This window comes from Haematobia irritans, chromosome 5 (assembly GCF_050003625.1).
Source record: "Haematobia irritans isolate KBUSLIRL chromosome 5, ASM5000362v1, whole genome shotgun sequence".
Taxonomy (NCBI): Eukaryota; Metazoa; Arthropoda; class Insecta; order Diptera; family Muscidae; genus Haematobia; species Haematobia irritans.
In genome coordinates this window covers 95,056,431-95,062,430 of record NC_134401.1, presented here as the reverse complement: position 1 = coordinate 95,062,430, position 6,000 = coordinate 95,056,431, and positions in this window count along the sequence as shown.

Here is a 6,000-nt window from a genome sequence, read left to right as displayed (position 1 = left end):
AAATACATGGACAGACGGACGGACGGACGGACACCAAGCGCTAGATCGACTCAGGAGGTGATTCTGAGTCGATCGGTATATATTTTATGGGGTCTAAAATCAATATTTCTGGTAGGCACATTTTTTGGCCGATCAAACTTATTATACCCTGACCACTATGTGGTTCACACGCAAAGAAAAAAAACGTTTGGAAAACGTGTACCGAAAACGTTTTTCTTTTGTTAGAGTTTTTTGAATTGCTTCGAAAATTTTAAACTTTTATCACCAAAAAAAATCGTTTGTTACAAAGTTTTTATTTTTTCAATAAAAAAAGTTATTTTTGAAACAACAACAGAGTCCATTTCGTTTATATCAAACACTGTTCTTTTCTGACTTTTGGTCTTTAATAAAACACATTTTACAGTTCAAAATTTAATATAGTACAATGTAATGTTGAACATTTTTTCGGAATCTTCCGAACATATGTAGAATGTATGTAAAAAAAAAACTTTGGTCGAAGCAGGGATCGAACCCACGACCCTTGGCATGAGAGTCAGACGTAGCAACCACTGCTCCACGGTTCCAAACTAAATGTTTGTTTCTGTTAAATAAACTTTGTTTATTCGGTTCGTGGGCGCCGCAAGCTATGCTATATAAATATAACTTATATGGATATTTATCTATTGATGACCATAACAGGTACATAGCTCAGTGGTTAGTGTGTTGGCTTACAAAGTGCATGGTCCGCGGTTCGATTCTCCGTCCAGGCGAAAGGTAAAAAAATTTTAAAAATTTATAAAATCGTATAATATCTTCTACATTGTTTGTATTACAGAAAAAGGTGCTAAGAACTAAAAATCTTCGTGGAAGTGAGAAAGATGTGAGGGAAAATACAATTAGCCAGAAAAAATTTTTTTTTTGAGTTAGTCTTTATGAAATTGTTTTTACATCCTGGAAAAGAATAAACGTTTATCACTTTTCTTCCAAATACACTTCCTTACAGCGAAAAGCAAATGAGAAACGAACTTTGTTTGTCTAAAATTTCGTTTGGGAGGAAAGAATTATTTTTTTGCGTGTAGGGTATAATAACACAGTTCTTTATGAACCTAATATATCTCTGATTTCAAAATTTAAGCAAATCAGATGTAAATTGCAGCTATCATGCTCTCAAGAAGTTAAATCGGCAGATCCGCTCTATAAGAGGCATGTATCAAGCAAATCGGAACAAAATTGCGGCTACCATGCTGCATCTATCGAAACATGGGCTGATGAAACCCATCTGCCAACTTAACCTGCCTGCAGTTAAAAGACGACTGTGTGCACAATTTCAGCACGATAACTTAGTTATTGACCATGAAAATTTTCACCTGCAACCATGTTGGCTCAGTGAACATACACTGAAAAAACAGTGAACCCACCAGGAAGAAAACTTTCGGTTAATTTTAGAAATTTTCAAATATTTTTAAAAATTTTTAACTAAACAGTATTACAAACGCCAGCATCACGCCGATATCTCAAAAATAAGTAAATATTTTTCGACAAATTCAAGAAAATTTATTAGACATAATTAAGTTTTTTCACTTGTTAAAGAAAATTTTGTAGTTTGAAGGAAAAATTGCAGATCAAAATTGCAACAACGTCTTTAGTGACATACGAAGTTCATGATAAACGTATACGTAAAATTTACAAATTAAAAGAAATAATGAACTATGTTGTGAGAAATACGAATTTAGTAAATCTTTATGTTTAATTTGGGAGCCACAGTGGTGCAATGGTTAGCATGCCCGCCTTGCATACATAAGGTCGTGGGTTCGATTCTTGCTTCGACCGAACACCAAAAAGTTTTTCAGCGGTGGATTATCCCATCTCAGTAATACTGGTGACATTTCGGAGGGTTTCAAAACTTCTCTAAGTGGTTTCACTGCAATGTGGAACGCCGTTCGGACTCGGCTGTAAAAAGGAGGTCCCTTGTCATTGAGCTTAACATGGAATTGGTCAGCACTCAGTGATAAGAGAGAAGTTCACCAATGTTGTATCACAATGGACTGAATAGTCTAAGTGAGCCTGATACATCGGGCTGCCACCTAATCCAACCTAACCTAACCTTATGTTTAATTTGTGTATAATTTTTTCCCGTTTTTATACCCTCCACTATAGGATGAGGGTATATTAACTTTGTCATTCCGTTTGTAACACATCGAAATATTGCTCTAAGACCCCATAAAGTATATATATTCTGGATCGTGGTGAAATTCTGAGTCGATCTGAGCATGTCCGTCCGTCTGTTGAAATCACGCTAACTTCCGAACGAAACAAGCTATCGACTTGAAACTTGGCACAAGTAGTTGTTATTGATGTAGGTCGGATGGTATTGCAAATGGGCCATATCGGTCCACTTTTACGTATAGCCCCCATATAAACGGACCCCCAAATTTGGCTTGCGATTGCTCTAAGAGAAGCAAATTTCATCCGATCCGGCTGAGATTTGGTACATGGTGTTGGTATATGGTCTCTAACAACTGTGCAAAAATTGCTCCACATCGGTCTATTATTATATATAGCCCCCATATAAACCGATCCCCAGATTTGGCTTGCGGAGCCTCTAAGAGAAGAAAGTTTCGTCCGATCCGGGTGAAATTTGGTACATGGTGTTAGTATATGGTCTCTAACAACCATTCAAAAATTGGTCCACATCGGCCCATAATTATATATAGCCCCCATATAATCCGATCCCCAGATTTGACCTCTGGAGCCTCTTAGAGGAGCAAAAGTCATCCGATCCGATTGAAATTTGGTACGTGATGTTAGTATATTGTCTCCAACAACCTTGCCAAAATCGGTCCATATCGGTCCATAATTATATATAGCCCCCATATAAGCCGATCCACAGATTTGACCTCCGGAGCCTCTTAGAGGAGCAAAATTCATACGATCCGGTTGAAATTTGGTACGTGGTGTTAGTATATGGTCTCTACCAACCATGCAGGAATTGGTCCATATCGGTCCATAATTATATATAGCCCCCATATAAATCGATCCCCAGATTTGTCCTCCGGAGCCTCTTGGAGGAGCAAAATTCATCCGATCCGGTTGAAATTTGCAACGTGGTGTTAATATAAGGCCGCTAATAACCATGCCAATATTGGTCCGTATCGGTCTTTAGTTATATATAGCCGATCCCCAATCACACAAAAATTGGTCCATATCGGTTCATAATCATGGTTGCCACTCGAGCCAAAAATAATCTACCAAAATTTTACTTTTATAGAAAACATTGTCAAAATGTTATTTCTATAGAAAATTTTTTCCAAATTTTATTTCTATAGAAAATTTTTTCCAAATTTTATTTTTATAGAAAATGTTGTCAAAATTTTATTTTATCAAAATTTTATTTCTATAGAAACTTTAAACTTAATTATATACGTAGTTAATCGGCCTTTTTAGTTTAATATATACCACGTATGGACTATGTGGTATATATTACGGTGTTAGGAAGTTTTAAGATACCTTGCCATCGGCAAGTGTTACCGCAACCCATGTAATTCGATTGTGGATGACAGTCTTTCGTAGAAGTTTCTACGCAATCCATGGTGGAGGGTACATAAGATTCGGCCTGGCCGAACTTACGCCGTATATACTTGTTTTATTTAATTTAACGCAAAAAATTATTAGAGTAAAGGAAACTTTCTCCAAATTTAATTATTCCATTCACTTTTTTGAGTGTAGTTCTAAGAAAAATAAAATTGTACTCATCTAAAAAGTTATTATATTGATAAAGAGAATTTTGTTTATGAAAAAACTTTTTTCGTCGTCTTATTAATAAATAAATTAACACAAAACACAGTAATTCCGTATTCTCCGTCCATTCCAAGCAACAATCAACACACGACTGACGCACAAAATGAAAATCGTGTGTACCTGCTCAATGTTTTTTATACAATTCTTTTCGCTGCGAAAAAAGTTAAAACATTAAATGGTTACAAAAAAAATGTACTCGGTCTTTAGGGTCATGTAATGGTTCTAGAAATGTCTATACGTAACCTATAAAATGTGTTTTCCCTGCAAAAAAATCAAAAAAATTAATGGTCAGGTACATGATTTTCCCATGCTTATTGCCAGCATACATTTTTCTCTGCTCGAAAATTATTTTTACAAAGACAAAATGATGGTTTTAGCGACAATTCATTGCTCTAGATAAGCATTAAATTAATGCTGCAGCCATGTCCAAACATGTTTTTTCTATGCGTGCACAGACAGACGGACATCGTTAGATCGTGTAAGAATTTCTCTCCTGATCAAAAATATATATAATTTATATTAGCAAAAAACGATATTTCGAACGGAAAGACAAACCATCGTAGAAAAAAGCTTCGCAATATTAAAGAACGGGCTTCATTGATTAGTTTTCGTTAATATATTGAAATTTTTCATTTTAAGAACAAAAGTGAAATGAAACGTAAGTTTTATTCATACAACGAATATCTCTCGTTAATACAACGAAAAGGATAAGTTATTACAACGTTAGTATTCATTAATACTACGAAATATACTTCATAAGTGGTTTTCGTAAATATAACGTAGAATTACGTTCTTATACGTATTACTAAGTTGACTGACTTTTAATGAAAAATTTCATTAATACAATGTAGGAATTCATCGTATTAACGAATCTTTTTCTATCAGTGTAATTCACCATTCACACCGGGTTGAGATGTTTTAGTTTGACAGTTACCATGGAAACTAGAAATTCACATTTACTCGAAATTCACATATATGCAACCTAACATATGTCCAAATAATTACCGCGAGCGCAAAGGGAAAACATTGTTTATGTTATTTTCACATGTCCATGTTCTTAAAAGCCTTTGTTTATTATTTTGTTCTATGAAACTTATTTCAATATTTTGACACATATTTTGAATAGGGTATGTTATTCGGGGTATATTCCAAATTAGGTGGGTTCACATTCTAAAATTGACGTGTTTTGGAGGAAAACTTGTATTTTGAACTTGTTTTTAAGTATGGCGAAAACGACTCGGTTTGAAGTGCTTATAAAGGGAAAACATTTCAAACTCCAAAACATGCTTGGTGAGAACACCGTATAAGGCAAAACAATATTATTAATGACAATAGCTGCTATAATAAAGTTTGCCTATGTATAAAGATATACTAAAGACTGTAAAGATCGAAATTAGAGGTGTGCACGTGACACGAAATTGTCGTGACTCGCGAAAATTTTCGTGACTCACGCGTGAGCCGTGATTCACGCTGACGGCAACGGCGTGAGTGTGCGTGAGCGTGGTTAACCAACCAAATGTCGTGCGTGAGCGTGAGTCACGAAAATTATATCTTCGTGAGTGTGCGTGAGTAACGAATTTCGGAAAAACACACTCATGAAAATAATTCCGCGTACGAACATAAAATGCTTACGAGTTGAATTCATTTATAATTTTAGTGACACCCTAGGTGTAAAGAGTTTTATAACGCTCTCGATTTTAATCATACTCATGTTTTCAATCAGGTTCTATAGGTAAATTACTCATAAAATTATTCGTGAGTCACGAGGATATTTGTGAGTCACGACATTTTTCGTGAGTCATGATATTTTTCGTGAGTAACGACATTTAAAAGATGTTAGTGCGTGAGTACAAATTTTCTTTTCGTGAGCGTGCGTGAGTCCTACCAAAAAATATCGTGCGTGAATAAGATTTCTCCGTCTTGAGTGTGCGTGAGCGTGAGTAAAATATTACTCACGTGCACACCTCTAATCGAAATCCGAAGGTATTCTATTGCAATATGTATTTTTCATAGGAAACGTATTGAAAAACCGCGCCTAAAAGTATGTTAAGAATATATAGTAAGCAAATACTGATATTAAAGTGCTTACATACTAAGATTTATTAATTTACTAATATTTTCTTTGTGTCTTTCTGGTTGGCAACGAAACCATACGATAATAAAACACCTAAAAATATGCTCGCACGATTAGAACGTTTACTAAACCAAGAAAGACTCAATATA